The sequence below is a fragment of the Periplaneta americana genome, chromosome 6 (assembly GCF_040183065.1).
Source record: "Periplaneta americana isolate PAMFEO1 chromosome 6, P.americana_PAMFEO1_priV1, whole genome shotgun sequence".
Lineage (NCBI taxonomy): Eukaryota > Metazoa > Arthropoda > Insecta > Blattodea > Blattidae > Periplaneta > Periplaneta americana.
Window position 1 is genome coordinate 17,202,347 of NC_091122.1, and position 26,085 is coordinate 17,228,431.

The following is a 26,085-nucleotide window of genomic DNA, read 5'->3' on the forward strand; positions in this document are numbered from 1 at the left end:
GATCCAGAGACCACTCATTTGGTTATAAAAATTATTTTAGGAAATACAGGAAACGAATGTACAGAATAGCCTATCAAGTTTTCTGTGCATAAGAAGCTATTTTAATCTTACCTGTCCTCAGTTCACTCAGAAGTTACTGTAATAACATTATAGCATTATGTCCATCTACAGAAACTACACTGTCCAATGGTGAATTAATAATTAATTATACAAATCGGTTAATTTAGCTTCCGATATTACTTCATACAAACACAGAAACATTCTCTGTAGGCTATCTTTCACAGCTTTCGATTGCTGTTTTCCAAGGCCCCTTATAGACGAAGTCATTTGTTTTTATTTCATTACACGGCCTTAGATGGCAGTTATTTTAATTGTAAAACTCATTTCTCTCATTAAATATCAGTCCTATCAAAATTTTCAAAGAATGAAACTTATCGCAAATGATTTTTAAAGAAACTTTTGCTATGTAACATTTTTCTCAAAAATCAATAATAAGCGAGATATTTCGATTTATTTAATTCAGGCCCCCTTATAACCGCCCTTTTAAATAAACTATTTTGAATGTCATATAGCCTATAATCTAAGTTACAACGAACTAATTTATATTCCAATTTTCATCGAAATCCGTTCAACCGTTATTGCGTGAAAAGATAACAAAAATCCAGACATGACAGACAGACAGACAAACAAAAAATTCAAAAAAGCAATTTTCGGTTTCAGGATGGTTAATTATAGATGGCAACACCAATTATTTTTGAAAAATCGAAAATTACCAGAAAAATTTTGGCTACAGATTTATTATGGTAGTATAGATTCTTAAAAACAACTGAAAATGCCAATTTTTTCTGTTCCTGTAGACTATGTAAAAACCAGGGAAAGCGTTTTGTCTTCAATCAGGTCCTGAATATATGCTTTAAACCTAAAAAAATAAATTCCGCCTCAAAAGTCCTAGCTATTAAACAATAATAACAAATTCAAGTAAGGAATTGCTGGCTACAATTTCGTTTTAGAAGAGGGCAATGTATTAAAAACATATGCAACCTCTACAGCAAGCATGTTAGCTTAGATTATATTCAGTAGCCAACTTGTAGGAGTCTCCGAAGTTTACGCCTGCATTTTACAATGGGATGCAGGGGCGGTCCGCCCATAAGGGGACTTGGGGCAGTGCCCCATTAACATTTAATGTTAATATTTTTTCAGTATTTGAATATCGAAGAATATTAATAAGATATATTCTTTTTATTTTTATTATTATTGAGTTATTTTACGACGTTGTATCAACGTCTAGGTTATTTAGCGTCTGAATGATATGAAGGTGATAATGCCGGTGAAATGAGTCCGGGGTCCAGCACCGAAAGTTACCCAGCATTTGCTCTTATTGGGTTGAGGGAAAACCCCGGAAAAAAAAACCTCAACCAGGTATAGTACAAATATATATATAAGTTCAATCATAAGACATATCTATTTGTTTTTCTAGCTGATTGATATGTCTTATGTCTTATGATTGAACTTATCTGAACATAAAAATGAACTGCAAATTACTCAACCAGGTAACTTGCCCCGACCGGGATTCGAACCCGGGCCACTATTCTTTTCATTTATTCCCCATTCCTATTGTGATATTCATACAGTATTTGGATATTTTGCTTCGTTCCTGGAAGTCAAGCAGCATTCCTAGAACAGTGGAGCCTGCCTTCATCCTGGAATGTAGGCTGACCCGTCTTGATGATAGTGCTTTGTGTTGGGATCTGAATTATGGTAGAGAGGTGGATGGCGGGGTTATGCGAAAGTGTTTGGGGCACTCTCTGCAGGACCCCACTATGCCTGTCTGTCTAGACAGAAAAAGAAACCTACCCTTCATCTCTGTCATTTTGAAGAAGGAACGAGTTTCTGACCGTCCACTTACCCACCCTATGTAGCGGTACTTTAACGGCATCCAGATGTGTTGTCAGAAGCCATGTCAACTTTCCAGTTCCATTGTGTGTTTAGCTAGAGTAACAAGTGAATCACACCTGTTCTAGTGCTTGTAGTGCGAACGAAAGGTTTGTGTGTATATGGGTAATTACAGTAGGCTATAATTGTGAACAATGAATAGTGTAAATCAGGGATGTAGTGGAGGTGGAGCGGAGCGGCTGTGTTCGAAGGTGGAGCGGCGCTCCGGCACTGATTTGGAATTTTAAAATCTGTTTTGACATCACAATACTTTCCCAGCTAACGATATCTGAGTTAGTGTCAGAATATTTAGTGATTATATTTTCAGTGCTTCGTTTAGAAAATCGGAACAAGTTCGGAAGTAAATGGTCGCGAGACCACTAGGAGCATAGACGAGGTGTGTGGTGAGAAATGGGGAAAGAATCAGTAAGGCTGGGTCTACACATTGCGATTTTGCAGGACCCGTGTTATTACCTCCTGCCTGACGGGATGCCCTTCATCGGTCTACACATTTCCCACAAAAACGCAATCCCTCGTTTGGGTGATCATAAATTTGAGGCCCAGCCGAAGGTCCGTTATTGTAGTCTGACAGCTAGTCATTCAAAAACTGCAAGCTCTGTGTGTGTGTGAAGCTTGCGTAAAGGACTCAATAGAAAGAAGATCCTGGGTTCATTCCTTTTTGTGTCAATGAGGGGTTTGTTAAATTTTAAAATTACTCAGATATAACAATATGAAAATAAGTTTTTCTTTTAAATTTGATCGACGAACTCTTGATCATCATCTTTACAGCACTATGTTTCAGAATATAGTTAAGAGTTCTGGTCATCCTATTATCAGCGAAACAATCTCGAAACACATTTTAATTAGGTTCACAGATTTTAAATTCTATAATGTTAGCAGATGAACAAGTGATATTTGCCAATTTAAGATGATGAGTTACAGATAGCCGTTCAGTATTTATGCAAGGTTACTGTGGAATATAGTTTAGGAAGCTCAGTTAAAAAGACAAAAGTTATAGCATTTTTTAGGAAAGTATCACATACGATCAAAGATAATAATTATGAACACAATAGTCAACCATTTCAGTTACTTGGGCTGTAGTATAACATATATAATAAAAATTTACAAAATAAACTGAATAAATTTCAATATAACTGTGTTGGTGTTTAGTCAACTTGCCGAAGACAGATTGGAACTTCATAAGTGACACCAATAAGGCTTTACCCATGAGTAGACTTCAGTATTTGGTCACATCTTCCACCTGAAGAAAAAATACTGAATCTGCTCTGGTCTGTGAATTTAGCTTTGTTCCAGAACGGATTAGAGGTGTTTTCCATATATGAGTGTTGCGTATTATTTCTAATGGCAAAATCTTCACCAGTAAAAACAAGAAAGAAGAATCTGTCAGAACAGAGGATAGTTTTGGTGCCCCAAAATAATTGGATAACAAAACACTCCCGACTTAGCGAGATGTAATAAGGTATTATCTCTTAATGCGCACAGAATTAAAGGATGAAGGAAGTAAAGAATCTGTAGTGAGTACATGGAAACACGCTTCGATCCCTGTTATTCATTTCCATGAAAACAATAACGGATGTGATATTAAATTATCACAAGAAGTGAAGAATTTATTAAAAACAAGAAAAGGCAGGAAATCTAATGAATCTAAACTGGACTGTATTAGACGTAACAGCCTAAGACTATTTGATATTGCAACATACAAATGCTTTGACTTTGCGAACTGGAAATGCGAAAAATACCAGAAAAAAAAAGAAAGAAATTTTCTGGTTAAGCAGACATGTAGAAAAATGACGATTGGAAGTCTGGATAATGTAGTAACAAAAAAAAAAACAAAAACAAGAGGAAAAAAGATTAATGAAATGTAAAAAAAGAAGAGCTGCCATCTATTTCTCCAGAATGTGCCATAAAACAGGACAGCTCATCGGGAGAAATTCGGATTTCACTTGGAAATACCCGCTTAAATCTACATCAAGACCTGCAAATTGAAAATGCGCTTCGCAGTTGAGAATTCCTCTGCCAGAAGTTTTTTTAATTACCGATAAAACGAGTTATCAGTAAGAAAAGTAGCGGCAATTGCCTCTGTAGTGTTAGATCTTAAACTAGTATCTAAAAAGAACGAAAGCAAATTAATACATGAAAAGAAAATTCAACGAGTGGTAAAGAAGAATTGTAGTGCTGTCCTTAGGAACGAATTAGAAGAAACAAAATTACCTCACAGTACAGTAGAACCTCTATTATCTGTGCTAATGAAGGGGTGAATTGAACGGTTAATCGGAAAAATCGGATAATCCGTACCATAAAAGATTTTCGTAAATTAAGTCAATAATAGCCTACTTACACTTTCGTAATTTCCTCCGTGGTCTTGTACTGTACTTAACACACTAGTTAGTGGATCAGAAGTTCTTCAAAGTAAATCTGATTGTCAACGACGGGTTGTCAAAGGCCAAACAAACTCCTTGTTATGGTTGTTTGTGGTAATATAGGAATAGTGGAGGTCTTATATTGTGAATTTATGTACTTTAAACACTTTATTCTTGATTATTCTCGAGCACAGTTTAATTCTAATCTCATATTCTGATGCGGAATGAGCCAATTTCTCTTTCCAAATCACTTAATTATTTGCACTTTTTTCAATACTTAGCACAACACGTTTTCTTTTAATACCCATGGAAGACATTTTATATAGAAGTTGTACAGTATGGCAACTCGAACAGTAGACCAGACTGTGTAAGGGTCAAGACTTGTAATGACTAATAAATTAATAACACTCTCTAGAAAAAATACGTACTAATATAAAGTGTCATAGTATTTCATATATTGTATTTCTGTAGAAAAAAAAAGCAAAAAACAGTCGGATAATCCGCCAATCGGTTAATAGAGTGACGGATAATTGGGGTTCTACTGTATTTATTTCTACGGAAAGAAAGAAGTCGACAGCAGCCACTTCCCCGTGGTAAGTTACTGGTTGTTACAGTCTGTAAATATTTTTAAGAGTTCTGTTCAGTTATGTGGGTACTTAAGTAATATTAACATTTTTAAAGTACGTGACAGAAAATTAAAAAAATATATATTAATATCACGGTCTGTAGCAAGCAAAGAACTGCGAACTTATTTAAATATAGATTAGGATAAAATTCTTAAAATTTAAAGCTAAAGCGCACCGGCTAGAAATTTTCGTATGAACACAAAATTTGGTAGAGACAATAATTAACCCATAAGAAAACTTTTTAGACCTCCACTTTTTTAATTTCTTAAAAAAAATTTTAACCACCGATTTCGATACACCTTACTGCACATGAAAGCCACAACTTCAATGATTTAAATGTTAAAAAAATACAATAACAGGCATGCTAAAGATGTTTTGTTAAACAAAAAACAGAAGTAAGATCGACACACCAAAAGCCTAAACTAACCTCACCTACCTTCTCGCAAATTTCCATACATCAGAACTAAGAAAAGTGCAAGTTGGATGTTCCAGTGTCCTGTCCTGTAGAAAGGTCCGTGTACGTCAGCATGCCATGCCACAGATGACCAACACCGTACTAATGCACCACATGGACCCATAGGCGGAATTATGAGCGGGGGCATGGGGGCACAGTCCTCCCAGACTTCACCGAAATGGTTCTCTCTCCGCCTATGTGTGGACAAAGGCCCGTGGCTCTAAATTGTGGACTTCTGCATCATAGCAAACAATGCTGTGAGTATTGCATTGTCTGACTGGAATATTGTCATAGCCGACCAATGCACTGGATTTGATTTGTTACCCCTTAGGTAGAACAGCAGAATCAACTAGTGTACCGCCTGAATGGTGCTTTCTATAGCAACAGCGAAGCCTTTTTGTCGAAAGTGAGGAAATTATCTCCCTGCACACCTGATTCCAATCCCATTGAAAATGTACGGCCAGAGGTGAAAAAAGAAATGATGTCGAAGTGGTCTATACAGGGTGTTTAAAAAATACGGGGCATAATTTCAGGTATGTATTTCCCACATGTAGACAATCAAAATAGTTCATTACAACATGTATCCGGAAATGCTTTATTTCCGAGTTATGGCCTACACAACGTTGAAATTCACCAGAACGTTTTTCTTTCCACAGGTCGTTGCCGTCAAAGGAAACATTAAGAGGGCACTCTGACAGTTCATTCCGAGGCGAAGGTTAGACTACATTCAGTGTTGTGTAGGCGTTAGACTGTGCGACATGTATTCAAATCAAGAGCTGGCAGAGATATACTTCATGTACGGTAAGGCGGACGGCAATGCTGCGCTGGCTCGTCGTTTGTACCAGGAGAGGTACCCACAGCGACAATGTTCAGATCGGAAGACATTTGTACGTCTCCATTACCATCTGTGCGAGTATGGAAAATTTAACTCTCCTGGTTTGGGAAGGGGACGACCAAGATCTACAACTCCAGAAGTACAGGAGGAGATTCTGGAGGCTGTGAACATGACTCCTTCTATCAGCACACGAAGGGTAGCGTTGCAAGTCAGTGTTCCTCATACGACTGTCTGGAGACTGTTGAAAGAGTATCAATTGTATCCTTATCATTTGCAACGTGTTCGCAGGTCAATGAGACATCGATGTGTATTCAAGCAGGAGGTGGACATTTTGAACATCTTCTGTAATGACAACGACCTGCAGAAAGAAAAACGTTCCGGTGAATTTCAATGATGTGAAGGCCATAACTCGGAAATGAAGCATTTCCGGACACATGTTGTAATGAACTATTTTGATTGTCTACATGTGGGAAATACACACCTGAAATTATGCCCCGTATTTTTTAAACACCCTGTAAATCAACGCAGGACAAAGGACGCCTTGTGACTCAAATTCAAGAAGCCTGGGATATAGTATCGACATTTGGTTTCATCCATGCTTCGAAGATTCAGGCAAGTACTTCGACCTGGCAAGTCACATACTCATTATTAGAAGAATGTTTTTCGTTGTTTTTTCATATAAGACTATTTACTTTTGTTGGGATTTGTTCCTTCATTTTTACTTTCATTAGTAATAGATGGAAGAAGAGCTTATCTTTCCTTTTTGTGTGTGCACATCATAATCAAAACTTCAATGATTTAAATGTTAAAAAGATGTAATAACTTGCATGCTAAATGTGTTTTGTTAAATAAAAATAGAAGTAAGATGGACACACCAAAAGCCTAAACTAACCTCACCTAACTTCTCACATATTTCCATACATCATAACTAAGAAAAATGCAAGTTGGAAGTTTCAGTGTCATGTCCTGTAGAAAAGTCCGTGTACGTCTGCATGCCATGCCGCAGATGCCCAACACTGCAACACTGCAACAGTGCATCACGTGGACCCATGGGCGGAGTCATGGGGGTATGGGGGGGGCACCGTACTCCCAAACTTGGCCGAAACGGTTCTCTCTCTCCCTATGCGTGGACCCAGGCCTGTGGCTGTAACTGGTAGAGTTCTTCATCATAGCTAACAATGCTGTGAGTATTGCATTGCGTGACCGGAATTTGTAGTGTTGGAATATTTGTCATAACCAACCAATGCACCGGATTTGTTTTGTTACTCCTTAGGTAGAACAACAGATTCAACTGGTGTACCACCTAGATGGTGCTTTCTATAGCACGCAACAGTGAAGCCTTTTTTGACGAAAATGTGAAAACTGTCTCCCTGCTGAACTGATTCCAGTCTCATTGAAAATGTACGGTCACAGGTGAAGAAAGAAATATGTCGAAATGGCTTGCAAATCAACGCAGGACAAAGGACACCTTGTTGCTCAAATTCAAGAAGCATGGGATACAGTATCGACATTTGATCTCATCCATGCCTTGAAGGTTCAGGCAAGTAATTCGACATGGCATGTCACATACTCTCTATTAGAAGAATATTTTTTTGTTGTTTTTTCATATAAGACTATTTATTTTTGTTGGGATTTGTTCCTTCATTATTTATTTTCATTAGTGTTAGGTGGAAAAAAAGGTTACATTTCGTTTTTGTGTGTGCACTTCAAGGCCACAAATTCAATGATTGAAATTTAAAAGAAAATACAATAACTGGCATGCTAAATATGTTTTGTTAAATAAAAATAGAAGTAAGTTGAACAAATCAAAAGCCTAAACTAACCTTACCTATGTTGAAAGATGAATATCTGCACGCAAATATCATATGTACTTCGGTACATCATAATAATAACAACCTCACCTACCTTCTCACAAATTTCCATATGTCAGAAGTATGAAAAATGCAAGTTGGAAGTTTCAGTGTCCTGTCTTGTAGAAAAGTCCATGTATGTCAGCATGCAGTGCCACAGATGCCCAACACTGTACCAGTGCATCACATGGACCTATAGGCGGTGTTATGGTCTATGGCATAAGGGGGCACATTCCTCCCAAACTTGACCGAAACGGTTCTCTCTCCGCCTATGCGTGGACTCAGGCCTGTGGCTCAAACTTGTGGACTTCTGCATCATATCTAACAATGCTGTGAGTATTGCATTGTCTGACCGGAATTTATAGTATTTGAATATACATACTAGGTTCAAAAAGTTCCCGGAATTTGCTAGTATCATAGAAAAAACGTACCTTAAACACTATTCTACAGCATTCCCTTCAAAATAGTTGCCTTCTGCAACAACACAATTTTTGCCAACGCGAGTAGAGTTCCTGGAAGCAGGCCTGGAAGCCATTTTGTGAAACCCGTCTTAGTGCTCTCGTCGCGTTTGCGATAACCTCTTCAGCATTGAATCTCCGTCCTTTCAGATGACTTTTCAGACGGGGAAACAGAAAGTAATCAGGTGGTGAGAGATCAGGAGAGTATGGTGGGTGATCCAAAGCAGTTATGTTGTGCCTGGCAAGAAAATTCTGTACAATAATTGCGCGATGAGCAGGTGAATTGTCACGCATAAGGAACCAGTTGTTTTCTACCCACTTTTCTGGCCGTTTCCTTCTCATTGCGTCCCAGAGGTGACGGAGGATTTCTACGTACAATTCTTTCGTTACAGTACGACCTTCTGGAATGAACTCATGGTGGATGAGACCCTGAGAGTCGAAGAAAACTTCCAACATAACTTTGCATTTGGATGTGTTCCTAGGAAATTTTTGCTTCCGAGGAGATGTTTTCGATTTCCACTCAGATGACTGTCGTTTAGGGACTGGGTCGTACAAGTAGCACCAAGTTTCATCACCAGCAATAATTTTATTTAAGAAATCACCATCTTCATCAGCCATACTGATCATGTCCCCAGCAAGAGTCATTCTTGTTTCTTTCTGTTCTGCCGACAACATTTTCGAAACTAACTTCTGAGACACATAATGCATGTTGAGATGCTTGTGAAGAACATTGTGTACACTTCCGACTGATATTCCGACCTCTGCTGCTATCTCTTTTATGGTTTTATTTTACGTCGGTCGTCCCTCACAACATTACGCACACGCTGAGCGATTGCTTCATTTGTTGCAGTTGTTGGTCGGCCGCTGCGTATGTCATCTTTGATGCTGTCGCGGCCACCAGAAGAGCGTTTATGCCAGGCATACACTTGAGTTTTTTTCATTGCTGCTTCGCCATATGCTTCTTCCAACAATCTTAATGTCTCTGCAGGAGTTTTGTGTAACAAAACACAGAACTTGATGTTTGTACGTTGCTCTGTGGACATAATTACAAAATGCGACGAACAAACAAAACACTATGATAAACAATTGCCTACAACTCAAAACTAACAATCGCCATTATCAACAAACTTTAAGGAAATGACATCATGAATGTTACCAACAAAACAAATGTATAATATCCCTTGTTATATATTAATACGAAAAATGGTAGTAAAATTCCGGGAACTTTTTGAACCAAGTAGTATGTCATAACCAGCCAATGGACGTGATATATTTTGTTACCCCTTAGGTAGAACAGCAGAATCAACTGGTGTACTGCCTGGACAGTGCATTCTATAGCACGCAACAGCGAAGCCTTTTTTGACAAAAATGTGGAAACTGTCTCCCTGCTCACCCGATTCCAATCCCATTGAAAATGTACGGCCAGATGTGAAGAAAGAAATGATGTCTAAGTGGCCTGCAAGTCAACGCAGGACGAAGGACGCCTTCTGGCTCAAATTTAAGAAGACTGGCATACAGTATCGACATTTGACATCATCCAAGCCTCGAAGATTCAGGGAAGTAATTCGACCTGGCAGTCACATACTCTCTATTAGAAGAATGTTTTTTTTTTTGTTTTTTTTTTGTTTTTTTTTTCATACAAGACTATTTTTGTTGGGATTTGTTCTTTCATTATTTATTTTCAATAGTAATAGATGGAAAAAAAAGCTTGTCTTTCGTTTTTGTGTGTGCACATAAATGCCACAACTTCAGTGATTTAAACGTTAAAAATATATAATAACCGGCATGCTAAAGGTGTTTTGTTAAATAAAAATATAAATAAGATGAAAACACCAAAAGCCTAAACTAACCTCACCTAACTTCTCACAAATTTCTATACATCAGAACTAACAAAAATGCAAGTTGGAAGTTTCAGTGTCGTGTCCTGTAGAAACGTCCGTGTACGTCTGCATGCCATGCCACAGATGCCCAACACTGTACCAGTGCATCACATGGACCCATAGGCAGAGTTATAGAGGGCATGGGGGGGCAATGTCCTCCCAAACTTGGCCGAAATGGTTCTCTCTCCGCCTATGCGTGGACCCAGGGCTGTGGCTGTAACTGATGGAGTTCTGGATCTTAGCTAACAATGCTGTGAGTATTGCATTGTCTGACCGGAATATTACTGCTTTGTAGTATTGGGATATTTGTCATAATGGACCAATGCACCGGATTTGTTTTGTTACCCCTTAGGTAAATCAACAGATTCAACTATTGTACCACTTGGATGGTTTTTTTCTATAGCACACAACAGCAAAGCCTTTTTTGACGAAAATGTGGAAGCTATCTCCCTGCTCACCCGATTCCAATCACATTGAAAATGTATAGTCACAGGTGAAGAAAGGAATGATGTCGAAATGGCCTGGAAATCAATGCAGGACAAAGCACGCCTTGTGGCTCAAATTCAAGAAGCCTTGGATACAGTATCGACATTTGATTTCATCCATGCCTCGAAGATTCAGGCAAGTAATTCGGCCTGGCAGGTCACATAATCTCTATTAGATGATTTTTTTGTTGTTTTTTTCATATAAGACTATTTATTTTTGTTGGGATTTTTTCCTTCATTATTAATTTTCATTAGTATTACATGGAAAAAAGGAAAAGCTTCCTTTCGTTTTTGTATTCACATCAATGCCAAAATTTCAGTGATTTAAATCTAAAAGAAATACAATAACCTGCAAGCTAAAGTTGTTTTTTAAACAAGAAATAGAAGTAAGATGGACACATCAAAAGCCTAAACTAAGCTCACCTAACTTCTCACAAATTTCCATACATCAGAACTAAGAAAAATGCAAGTTGGAAGTTTCAGTGTCGTGTTCTGTAGAAAAGTCCGTGTACGTCAGCATACTGTGCCACAGATGCCCAACGCTGTACCAGTGTATCACATGGACCTATAGGCGGAGTCATGTGGGGGCATGGGGCACACAGCCCTCCCAAACTTGACCAAAACAGTTTTCTCTCCACCTATGCTTGGACCCAGGCCTGTGGCTGTAACTGGTGGAATTCTGCATCATAGCTACCAGTGCTGTGAGTATTGCATTGTCTGATCGAAATTTGTAGTGTTGGAGTATTTGTCATAACCAGCCAATGCACTGGATTTGTTTTGTTACCCCTTAGGTAGAACAGCAGGATTAACTGGTGTACTGCCTGGAGGGTGCTTTCTATAGCACACAACAGCGAAGTCTTTTTATGACGAAAATGTGGAAAATGTCTTCCTGCTCACCCATTGTAAGTGTACGGGCAGAGGTGAAGATAGAAATGATCTCGAAGCGGCCTGCAAATCAACGCAGGACAAAGAACGCTTTGTGGCTGAAATTCAAGAAGCCTGGGTTACAATATCGACATTTGATTTCATCCATGCCTCGAATGTTCAGGCAAGTAATTCTGCATGGCAGGTCACATACTCTCTACTAGAAGAATGGTTTTTGTTGTTTTTTCATATAAGACTATTTATTTTTGTTGGGATTTGTTCCTTCATTATTTATTTTCATTACTATTAGATGCAAAAGAGAGTAAAAGCTTATCTTTTTTTTGTGTGTTGTTGTTGTTTTTGTTGTTCTCTAATTCCAGGCGTTTGACAATAAAGTCATTTGACCTCTTGCACTCCAATATTTTGCACCAATGATACAACTTCAATGATTTAAATGTTAAAAAATTACAATAACCGGTATGCTAAAGTTGTTTTGTTACACAAAATATAGAAGTAAGATGGACACACCAAAAGCCTAAACTAACCTCGCCTAACTTCTCGTAAATTTCCATATATCAGAACTAAGAAAAATGCAAGTTGGAAGTTTCAGTGTCGTGTCCTGTAGAAAAGTCCGTGTACGTCAGCATGCTGTGCCACAGATGCCCAACACTGTACCAGTGCATCATGTGGACCCACAAGCGGAGTTATGGGGGGGGGGGGCATAGGGTGCACTGCCCTCCCAAACTTGGCCGAAACAGTTCTCTCTCCATCTATGGGTGGACACAGGCCTGTGGCCAACTGGTCGAGTTCTGCATCATAGCTAACGGTGATGTGAGTATTGCATTGTCTGACCGGAATATTACTTCTTTGTAGTGTTGGAATATTTGTCATAACCGGCCAATGTACAGGATTTGTTTTGTTACATCTTAGGTAGAACAGCAGAATCAACTGGTGTACCGCCTGAATGGTGCTTTCTATAGCACGCAACAGCGAAAATCTGGAAATTGTCTTCCTGCTCACCTGATTTCAATCCCATTGAAAATATACGGCCAGATGTGAGGAAAAAAATGACGTCGAAGTGGTCTGCAAATCAATGCAGGACAAAGGACGCCTTTTGGCTCAAATTCAAGAAGTCTGGAATACAGTATCGACATTTGATTTCATCCATGCCTCGAAGATTCAGGCAAGTAATTTGGCCTGGCAGGTCACATACTCTCTATTAGAAGAATGTTTTTTTGTTATTTTTTCATATGACTATTTATTTTTGTTGGGATTTGTTCCTTCATTCTTTATTTTCGTTAGTATTAGATGAAAAAAAAAAGAGAAAAAGCTTATCTTTCGTTTTTGTGTGTGCACATCAATGCCACAAAAAAAAAATCAATTTGAAATTTCAGTGTCACGTGCTATAGAAAACTCCCTGAAAGTCTGTTTACCCAGTTGCTCTGTACAAGAATAAGTTAAATAATGATTGAAAACAGCTGTAATAATAATAATGAGATATACGTGGGTTGAATAATTAATACATTGGTTTATAGGATGCGTTTGAGCAAAGTAGTATTAATTTCTAATACGCGGATCTCTGAAGTAAATAATGGCTCTCAGTACAGTAATGGGTTCTATGAGTAGTTCGACTCCATGTGAGGGTTCAATCACCGGTTTTTCTTTTCGTACTTTTTTCTTAATGTCGTAGTCCAATAGCAGTGATTCTAGAAGGTTCTAGTTAATATTGCTTTAAAACGGAAATATGTAAGCGATGAAACATACTAGGTAGATCGGAAAGTAACGCACAACAATTTCTTTATGGTATACTCTTTTGGTTAGAACGTTCAAAGCTGGCTGATAGTTAGTTTGAATCTTGCGCTACAGACAGCAGAGGAAGAGGAGGGAAAATTGGAGGTGTATGGCGCAACATCTGCAGGTGGTGCAGTTTCTTCGAAGAAGGCCGCCGACGAAGCATGTTCCGGCCGACTAGTGACCGCTGCAACACCACCCAGTGTCATCATCCACGGCAATCATCCACCCTACAGTTCAGACCTCGCACCATCTGACTTTCACTTTCATGCACAGGTGGCTATACGCCCAATACGTTGCCACAAAAAATTGTTGTGCTTTTCTTTTCGAACTATGTGATCTAGCTCCATGCGGGTTGTCATTGATCTCGTATATCGTAGATCATTCGGCATGTCATAGTCTGAATCCGACGTTCTTCATTGTCTATTTAGGTTGTGACGTTCTGATGGTTTTGTCGCTAAAAATGACATAATTAAAAAATATTTAAGTAAATGGATAAATTTTGTCAAACACTACGCTGTCTATTCTCTACAGGTACATCCTTATTATGTACGTTATTCATTCCGAACGAAAAAAATAATAATAATTTGAGGGATTGCAGATAACTTACGAAATAAGAAATAATATGACAATAGGAAATGAATCGATGACACATTATTCAATGAGATACGCGACTATAAGAACTGTTGGAAAGCCGAAAGAAAATAAATAATTAACATAACAGATTGACTGCACATGTTTAACACAAAAATATGACAGTAAAAATAAAATTCCTAACATTCACGTGATGATGTCAGTGTACGTTGTCTTTATTCCGCCTGCGAAACCATTAAATACCTCCCACATGTCTGGAATGATACTTAGGCTTAAATCAGAGACCTTATACAATCGGACGGGGTTTTCTGTAGCGACACTGAAGTTTTTTTACGAAACAAGTTGGAAAATGGTCTAATTTTCAGAGGAAAGTTTGTTTGAAATGTAAAGAATTCATATAGGACGATAGATGACTTGAAAACAGATCAGAAAGTAGGTAATAATTGGAAAGAATTGATCGGTGTACAAAAGCTAAACGTGATTATTTTATACGTGAAATAAAGAAGTAGAATCCTTCAACATTAACATGAAACGCACATTTCACTTCACTTAGTATATACAAGACATACCAAAAGCCTAAAGTAACCTAACATAATATGTCACAGCTTCGTATATGCAAGACTTATCAAAAAGCATAAGTAAACATAATGGCTAGGTGAGAGAAGTCAACGTGTGTGTGTGTGTTTATTTACACAGCAAATGGAGTAAATTCCCCGGTGGCAGTGGTAACTATATACACTCAATAATGACAATTAATAACAATGATAGGAACGATTATGATTTTAAAATCAAATGTAGGAAACAAAGAATGGATTCCTACTTATTGATGATTATTAACACGTAAAGTACATATAATGTGGTCAATACCTAGAAAATTCGAACAGACGTAGGTAAATTTGATATCTAGAAGCAAAATTTTGATCCCAATATCTTGAATTCTATAGTGTCTGAAATGAACAGATATTCGCTTTGACGATATTAGTTCAGATTTCAGTACTGATATGTCTTGCTGAATGATAATTATTGTATTGTGTTACAATTACTGGTGGGCTACTTGGCGAAGAGGCAAAAGAATTCGCCAAAGAATTGGGTTACGAAACTTTTCTGCTGCAGTGTCGGAGGTGACGAGGATGAAGAGGATGTATGTATGTGTATTATATGTATGTATGTGTATTATATGTATGTATGTATATTATATGTATGTATGTATATTATATGTATGTATGTATATTATATGTATGTATGTAATTTATATGTATGTATGTGTATTATATGTATGTATGTATTATGTAGGTATGTATGTATATTTTTCCTCACCCTGATCTCCGGGGAAGATGCTGCAGTGTCGGAGGTGAAGCAGATGAAGAGGAGCTCACCACCCTCACCCTGATGTCCGGGGAATTGCAGCAGTACAGTACCGGTACTCATCTTCTAAAACATAATCCTGCATGTACAGATAATCTTTGAAGGACATACAGTATGTTATTTTGTAATTTTCCAACGAAATTTCAATAACTCAAAATTTCTATAAGTTGAACTATTTATTTTGGTCCCATTGCGATTCGGGAAATCGAGGTCAGACTGATTATTATATAAGAGTAATAATGACACAGAAAAAATTATTATAGAAAATTAAACGACTTAAAATTTGTTAAAAATTTGATGGCTGCAAAAAAATTACGTTTCAAAGATTTTATAAGTATTTTTGAATATGTTCTCTTAGAACATAGTATAATATTAATAAATATACCGTAATATGTATGTATGTATGTATGTATGTATGTATGTATGTATGTATGTATGTATGTATGTATGTATGTGTATGTATATGAATATGAATATGTATGTATGTATGTATATATGTATGTATGTATGTATGTATGTATGTATGTATGTATGTATTTAATGCTCAATCAGATTGACTCAACATCATTTGGTTTATGGCAGAGCAGTACAAAGTCCCCATAGAAGATAAAAAAATTTACAAGTTTTTTACAAACATTTAAATCTTCCCAGTTCATAATAGAATTTTTCTCATTATAAATGAAGCAGTGAGGTGATGGTAAAATACTCAGCTTATATTAATATTCCGCCAGGCAGTCGTGTCCTATTGAACCCACAACCTTTCGGCTTTGTAGCATTATGTCCTAACCGTGACACTACCACGCGCCCCTCATTAACAATGTGTGTGTCATATTTGCAGGTTCTAAAGGAGAATTAGGTTATTTAACTGTCATTATTAATTATAATGAAGTTACTACTGCCAGCGGGTATTTGGTCATTTGCAGTGTAAATAAATACATACAGACTTAAAGCTTAAAGCAACCTCTCATAAATGCAATTTGGAAGTTTCAGTGTCGAGTGCTATAGAAACGTCCCTGGACGCCAGCCTGCCCCAGATGCTTCATACAAGAGTTTGACTGCCTTGCCCAACGCTGTGCAGATGCGTCACATTGACCCAGAGCTGCGGCCCCAGATGCTCCGCAGATGAATACCTCCGCAGAAGAATATCTCCACAGAAGAATATCTCCACAGAAGAATACCTCTGCAGAAGAATATCTGTCCAACGCTGTCCAGATGCGTCACGTCGACCCAATGCTGTGGCTGTAATTGATGGAGTTCTGCTGTGAGTATTGCAATGTCTTACCAGAATTTACTTCTGTGTACTATTGAAATCCTTGTTGTAACTGTTCAACTACATTTTATCCATTTTGTTTTGTTGTTTCTAAGGAAGAACTGCAGAATCACTTGAATGTCATGCCCAGATGCTCCGTAGAAGAAATAAGAACACCACCGCAGAAGAAAGAAGAAAGAAGAAAGAAGAATACCACTGCAGGAAGAATACCTGCCCAATGCTATGCAGATGCGTTAAGACAACCCAATGCTGTAGCTATAATTGATGGAATTCTGCATCATAACTAACGAAGCTGTGAGTATTACGGTGTCTTACCAGAATTTACTTCTGTGTACTATTGAAATCCTTGTTGTAACTGTTCAACTACATTTCATACGTTTTGTTTTGTTGTTTCTAAGGAAGAACTGCAGAATCACTTGAACATCATGCCCCAGATGCTCTGTAGAAAAAGAAGAATACCACCGCAGAAGAAAGAAGAAAGAAGAATACCACTGCAGGAAGAATACCTGCCCAACGCTATGCAGATGCGTTAAGACGACCCAATGCTGTAGCTATAATTGATGGAGTTCTGCATCATAACTAACGAAGCTGTGAGTATTGCAGTGTCTTACCAGAATTTACTTCTGTGTACTATTGAAATCCTTGATGTAACTGTTCAACTACATTGCACCCATTTTGTTTTGTTGTTTCTAAGGAAGAACTGCAGAATCACTTGAAAGTCATGCCCCAGATGCTCTGTAGAAGAAAGAAGAATACCACCGCAGACCGAAGAAGAAAGAAGAAAGAAGAAAGAAGAATACCACTGCAGGAAGAACACCTGCCCAACGCTATGCAGATGCGTTAAGACGACCCAATGCTGTAGCTATAATTGATGGAGTTCTGCATCATAACTAACGAAGCTGTGAGTATTGCAGTGTCTTACCAGAATTTACTTCTGTGTACTATTGAAATCCTTGTTGTAACTGTTCAACTACATTTCATCCGTTTTGTTTTGTTGTTTCTAAGGAAGAACTGCAGAATCACTTGAAAGTCATGCCCCAGATGCTCTGTAGAAGAAAGAAGAATACCAACGCAGAAGAAAGAAGAATACCACCGCAGAAGAAAGAAGAATACCACTGCAGGAAGAATACCTGCCCAACGCTATGCAGATGCGTTAAGACGACCCAATGCCGTAGCTATAATAGATGGAGTTCTGCGTCATAACTAACGAAGCTGTGAGTATTGCAGTGTCTTACCAGAATTTACTTCTGTGTACTATTGAAATCCTTGATGTAACTGTTCAACTACATTGCACCCGTTTTGTTTTGTTGTTTCTCAGGAAGACCTGCAGAATCACTTGAACGTCAAGCTGCCATGCCCCAGATGATCCACAGAAGAAAGAAGACTGCCTCCACAGAAGAAAGAAGAATAACAAAGCTGTGAGTATTGCAGTGTCTTACCAGAATTTACTTCTGTGTACTACTGAAATTCTTGATGTAACTGGTCAACTACATTACACCTGTTTTGTTTTGTTGCCTCTAAGGAAGAACTGCAGAATCAACCACCTGGACATCAGGCTGCCGTGCCCCAGATGTGCCGCAGAGGAATACCTCCGTAGAAGACCTGTGAGTATTACAGTGCCTTTCTAGAGTATTATGCCTGCGTACTATAGGAGTATGTGTTGTTACAGTCCAAGTACAGTGCACCTATTTTTTGTTTTCCTTCCAGATAGAACCGCAGAATCAATCAGAGTAGAACCTGTACCGGGTTTCTATAGTACGCGACACTGAAGGACTTTTTTGACGAAAACAGTGGAAGAATTGATTACTTTTGAGAGAGAACATACTTTGAAATGTGAAGAATTCATACAAGACGTCAATTGACTCAAAACGATATCAGAAGTTGGGTGAAATTTCGAAAGAATAAAGAGGTAGAATTGGCCATTCTACCCTTTATTTAGTTGCCTCGTAAGTGATATCTTATTGGTCTCACTTATGAGGTTGAAGCCTTTCTTCGGACAGTTGACTAAACAACAACACTTCAGAATGATTGCCAAACGGACATTTCACTTCACTTAGCATATGCAAGACATACCAAAAGACTTACTTACTTAGTTACTTACTTACTTACTTACTTACTGGTTTTTAAGGAACCCGGAGATTCATTGCCGCCCTCACATAAGCCCTCCATTGGTCCCTATCCTGAGCAAAACTAATCCATTCTCTATCATCATATCCCACCTCCCTCAAATCCATTTTAATATTATCTTCCCATCTACGTCTCGGCCTCCCTAAAGGTCTTTTCACTCCGGCCTCCCAACTAACACTCTATATGCATTTCTGGATTCGCCCATACGTACGTGCTACATGCCCTGCCCGTCTCAAACGTCTGAATTTAATGTTCCTAATTATTTTGTCAGGTGAAGAATACAATGCGTGCAGTTCTGTGTTGTGTAACTTTCTCCATTCTCCTGTAACTTCATCCCTCTTAGCCCCAAATATTTTCCTAAGCACCTTATTCTCAAACACCCTTAACCTATGTTCCTCTCTCAAAGAGAGAGTCCAAGTTTCACAACCATACAGAACAACCGGTAATATAACTGTTTTATAAATTCCAACTGTCCCGCGCCGTGCATCGTGGTCTAAGGCATCCCGCCTAGGACTCGCGTTACGGAATGCGTGCTGGTTCGAGTCCTCATGGGTGAAGAAATTTTCTCATAAATTTCGGCCAGTGTGTGGGACCAGTGCCCACCCAGCATCATGATGCACTTGGGGAGCTACGATAGGTAGCGAAATCTGGTTGCGAATATCAGCTATAACGGCTAGGGGGATCATCGTGCTAACCACACGATACCTCCATTTTGGTTGGATGATCGTCCACTTCTGCTTCGGCATGGCGTGAGGCCAGCAGCCGGCTGGTCGGTCTAGGCCCTTCACGGGCTGTAGCACCATGGATTATTATTATAAATTCTAACTTTCAGATTTTTTGACAGCAGACTGGACGATAAAAGCTTCTCAACCGAATAATAACAGGCATTTCCCATGTTTATTCTATGTTTAATTTCCTCCCGAGTATCATTTATATTTGTTACTGTTGCTCCAAGATTTTGAACTTCTCCACCTCTTCAAAAGATAAATTTCCAATTTTTATATTTCCATTTCGTACAATATTCTCGTCACGAGACATAATCATATACTTTGTCTTTTCGGGATTTACTTCCAAACCTATTTCTTTACTTGCTTCCAGTAAAATTCTCGTGTTTTCCCTAATCGTTTGTGGATTTTCTCCTAACATATTCACGTCATCCTCATAGACAAGCAGCTGATGTAACCCATTCAATTCCAAACCCTCTCTGTTATCCTGGATTTTCCTAATGGTATACTCTAGAGCAAAGTTAAAAAGTAAAGGTGATAGTGCATTTCCTTGCTTTAGCCCACAGTGAATTGGAAATGCATCTGACAGAAACTGACGTATACGGACACCAAAAGACTAAACTCAACTAACCTAATCAGTCGCAGATTAGTATATGAAAGGAAACCTGAACTAACCTAACCTAACCTAATGCAATATATCACAGATTCGTATATGCAAGACATATGAAAAGCCTAAACTAACCTCTCCTAGACTGTCACAAATTTCAGAACTCAGGACTTAGACAATTTAGACTTGGACATTCAGTGCCGCGTACTGCAGCCTTTCGGTGTCGGGCTGCCGTGTCCCAGATGATCCGCACAGATGTCTGGCCGATGCACAGTGCTGTGAGTATTACAATGTTACTTCTGTGTAGCCTACTATTGGAATATTTGTTGTAACTGACTATACCTCTATGAAACATCTGCAAGCTACATAGTGTTGGGACATGGGTACATTCCTGGGGGAAGAGATTTGAGAATATTCTGTATGTTTTCGGGAATATTCTCAAACTGAGATTTTTTTTCACTCTTATTAATTTTTTTTACTTTCGCAAATGTTGTAAGTTAAAACCGAAGGGCAGCATAGAATGTAGCGAGTAATAACAGTAAACAATAATTCCCACATTTCACCAGGAAAGTTTTGAACCTGTTCACTTATATTATTATAATTTACCGAAGTACATATGATATTTCCATGCAGATATTTTGCGTCATCATATGATGAAAGAGTAATGGAACGGAGAAAAATTCTCTCCGGTGCCGGGATTTGAACCCGGGTTTTCAGCTCTACGTGCTGACACTTTATCCACTAAGCTACACCGGATTCTACCGGCGCAGGAGAGAATTTTTCTCCGTTCCATTACTCTTTCATCATATGATGACGCAAAATATCTGCATGGAAATATCATATGTACTTCGGTACATTATAATAATATATATATGATATGCATAAATCACTTCGTGATTTAAGACGGCGCTTATTCCGTCGGATCCCGGCCAACTAGTCACTCATTACAAGTGCACTTCAGCACATGTGTGGACTTCGGTCCTAGGTTCATAGATATCTATGACGTAGTGTAGAGGGCGGCCACCAGAGGGAACCCAAGAGTTGGAACTTAAACTGAGACGATTCTTCCGACACCGGGGTAGAATCCGGTGTGGCTTAGTGGATAAAGCGTCAGCATGTAGAGCTGAAAACCCGGGTTCAAATCCCGGTGCCGGAGAGAATTTTTCTCTGTTCCATTACTCTTTCATCGCCTGTTCACTTGTTAAGGAATAAATGAGTCAGTTATGTGGAAGAAGCGAATTTACAGACTGACACATTTGAAAACACAATGCAATCGTTGGACTTATATTTATTTAAAATAATACTTCTGAAAGCAAAATATCTATCCCTTTTCTTTATTCTTTCTTACTTGGTAAGAGAGGACTATTAGCCAATTATTAAAATCTCACTATGTTTTCGACACAGTAAAAATTAAGATAAAATGGAAGAATATAAATTTTAAACTTAAATATTCAGAGTATATAGGTAAATTATAAACAGTTTAATGAAACCTGAAGAACCCAAAATTTTTGTACACCATCATTGATAGATAAATGCCCCCATTTTCTTTTTGATGCTCCCTGTGTTTAGCGGGTTGTATTCAATACCGTCACAACTCTCATCGGCATGATTACCAGTTTGCAGACCTCGTTTTGAGGTGTCTTTTAGACTGACATCTATATTATCTTTTATGCATTATTGTGTATTTTAATTCCAATCTGAAATAGCAGTGTTTTCTGTCAAAAGATTAAAATTTAGTCTACGGGTGACAAACTAAGTTTCATACTGTCGTATGTTGAAAATCACATATTTAATACTTTCGTAAATCATTATTTACAACTCTGTTTTAGTAGTTGGAGGTATGAAATTCTAATAATAAAATAATAAATTATCAAAGGTTTTGGTGTCCCAGGTTCGATTCCTGGGATCGGCTCTCAGTGAATTTTTCTTGAGGAAGAAAAATTGCCTGGGTGTCTAGAGTGTCAGGGATCTTTGTGCATTCATATTATACCTGATCATCTTAGAGACTGCAGGGAGAAAATAATGGTGATGTAAAGAAATTAATTTTGAGGTTTTTCATGAAAGTGCATGTTTTTTTATTCTTTAAAAAATGTTTGGGCACTATATTTCTTGCAATGTACCGACATAGTACAAAATTTGCACATCAATATACGAAGGAGAGTCAAAAAGTAATCTTAATAATTGTTTTATTAATTCAATATGTACAATAAGACTACAAACAATTCATCACTTTTCAACATAGTCCCCACTACGTTCAATTATGTTAATTGGTTTATTTATTTGTATTGCATACACATGTACCAATCCCATATATATGGGCATAAACTTTTCTGAAGATGGCTTAATAAAGCCGAAAACGTTTAAAATCAAATAAATGTAACAAATTATTGTAAAACCAATAAATTTGTTAAATGGATAAGCATTGACGGTATACGAAAAAACTTTAATTGCTAATTGACAAAGAGTGTCGAAGCATGTATTTTGTGTGTAGATCCCTAATATTGGCAATGTCTCGTATCTCCTCCATCTTCTCTTTTGTAGTATCAGTTCCTTATTGTTTGTATCTTTTAACATGTCTGTGACTTTTTATTGCTGAGTGTGGTGTTCTAATAGTGCATTGTTCTCTTTATTTTTGCAGAGAGAGGCTGTCGTCACCTGGACTGGATTTGGTAAAGTGTTACTCTTTGAAATATTGGTATCATTGTATTCAATTGTATTTATTTATATTCAACGACATGCGTACATAGCTTCACAGATAGGATAGAAAATATAATAGTACTACAAAGTCGTAATTCATAGTCGCAGTTTTAGTTTAAATATACTCAAGCGTGAGTATCAGTTCTGCAGGTCGCGTTAGGAATCGGTTCTATAGGTCGTATTCAGCATAAAATGTCATATGGACATGGGTTCGATTATTATTAGTTTGAAAATTATTTGTAAAGATCGGAACGTAATAATGTGAATCAGGCTTTGGAATTGCATCATAATAGAAACATTGGAAAGTAAACTAAATACAGGGTTGCGCATTGACGTGAAGTACGGAGGAAAAGGGGAAGATAGGTCAGGTGATTTTCAGCTTTTCAGGTACAGCCGTACCAAGGTACGGAATGCTACATCCACACCATTCACATGCGTGCAGCCAACTGCATTGAAATGGAAGGAGAAACATCCAAACTGAGGTATATTTATTTTGTGTTCCAAACTGTGGTATGTTTATTTTGTGCTCCAAACTGAGATATGTTTATTTTGTGAGTACTGTAGTACAGTAGTTTGAATTAATATTTCTGTGTATTTTAAGTGCATAACTCTTAGTTCTACTCAAGGCTACTGTTACATTCGTAGGATTAGTGGGTTGTTTTACGATGCTGTATCAACTTCTTAGGTTATTTAGCATCTGAATGAAGTGAAGGTGATAATGCCAGTGAAATGAGTTCAGGATCCAGCATCCATTCGTAGGATTCAATCAGCTGTAACTTTTTAACTGCCGATAATATAGGAACCATGTTCATATGACATATATGCCAAAATGGCCTGTAGAACCGATTCCTAAAGCATGGGTCATTAGACACGAATCACGCGGTATAGGATACAGAAGTTTTAAGTTTGATTTTTTATAGGGAGGATATTAAACATTGTTACTGCCATATAACTCACTCCTTTTTGATAGTACGATAGACTTGCCAATAAAGTAATTTTCTGACGAGTATTTATACTGTGAACAGTTGAATTAGTTAAAAGTGATACACATGACTGTTATTTAAAAGCAAATTGCTTTCAGTTTTTCTTTATAGAAAGAACAGAAAAAGAGAAGGTATTGTTGTGCTGCCAAACAACTATTTCTAGATTTTCACAGAAACACACAATTAAGCTTCCTTAATGCCACTTGTTTGTGTGCAGTAGTTTTTCCTACAAAAGTCACTAGCAGGATATGGAAAACAATATTATTCTAAAATGACAAATGTAGGACCATTACAAAGGCAACAAGGACATTATAATGATCACGACAAAGAGAAGGACCACAAAAACGACGACTCTACAACAAGGACCTTGATACAGACCACGAGAAGCACGACAATAAGGACTGCAACAAGGACTATGATAAGTATCATGATACAGACCATGAGAAGCACGACAATAAGGACTGCAACAAGGACTATGATAAGTATCATGATACAGACCATGAGAAGCACGACAATAAGGACTGCAACAAGGACTATGAAAAGTATCATGATACAGACCATGAGAAGCACGACAATAAGGACTGCAACAAGGACTATGATAAGTATCATGATACAGACCATGAGAAGCACGACAATAAGGACTGCAACAAGGACTATGATAAGTATCATGATACAGACCACGAGAAGCACGACAATAAGGACTGCAACAAGGACTATGATAAGTATCATGATACAGACCATGAGAAGCACAACAATAAGGACTGCAACAAGGACTATGATAAGTATCATGATACAGACCATGAGAAGCACGACAATAAGGACTACAATAAGGACTATGATAAAGATTATGACAGAGACCATGATCAAAATAAGGGAAATATACCTAGAGTTACCTTATATGGTAAGGACATAGTTTTAAATAAATAAGTTAAATATCTAGGAGTAATCCTTGATGCCCAACATGATTTGGAAAAGTCATGTGGATTATCGTATAAGGAAGGCTACATGCAATGGAGGTTGACTCATTACTTCGCATTTTGCTGGATTGCCCGGGTCTAAGCCTAACCAGGCATTGTTATCTTGGGAAACGTACATTGTCCCCTGAGGAATTTCAGGAAAGTAAACCCAGACGTATCGCAAAGCCTGTTGTCGCATTGCGGTCTTTTGGGTTGATTTAAACCTTATGGGGTGGAGAATGAGCCATTTATACCCAAGTGCTATAATCGAAATACAGCCTATTAAATGTGCGAGGTCACTCATTTAGTCTCAATTTGAAAGGACAGGGAACATCTCAAATTGCAGATTTAGATTTCACGGCGCTTCTTCTGACGGCCTTTACCTGCCTTGTCATCGAACAACAGATGACAGAGTTTTCACGACTCCACTTGCACTGCGAAATGGAAAAGCTCCTTTCAATGTGCAAGATAACACCTGCCATCCTAACTGCAAACAAACGAGTCTTCTCGACTCCTCCTGCACTGCGATATGACACAGTTCATTTCAATGTGCAGATTTACACCAGCCATTTCCTCCTCTTCCCGTCCTGTGATCACTTTGATCACATTTCCGTCCCCTCGCGTATGTGGTACCTAAGAGGTTACGTCCATTTTCGGCTTTTCCCCTTCAAAATTTTCTAGAACTCCTTCTGTGGAGCAGTGTAAACCAGAGTGAGACTAGTGGCCAACAGGCTTGGAGCTCACATATTTAGTTTCTTACAGCCCCGAACCCCTTGCAAGGACGCGTTTTGCGTACCTTTTAAATTTGTCCTCCAAATTCTTCTCTTTCGATTCGATTCATCAAAATACACGCCTTTAAATTAAAAGAAAAAGAACAAATAACAAAATAAAGACAATGACAAATAGGCTTACTACAAGAACTATGATAAAGAAAACATAAGCACAATGACAAGGTCAACAAGCATTACAATAATCACGACATAGAGCACGATAATCACAAAAAGGAAAATGATAAGAATGACGACAAGAACTACAATTAGAAAGAGGACAAAGTGCACGAAAATCATAATGACTATGATAAGAATGACGACAAGAACTACAATAAGAATAAGGGTAAAGAGCATGAAAATTATAAAGACAATGATAAGAAAGACGACAAGAACTACAATAATAATATAAATTGCTGACTTCATGTCAGTAGACTC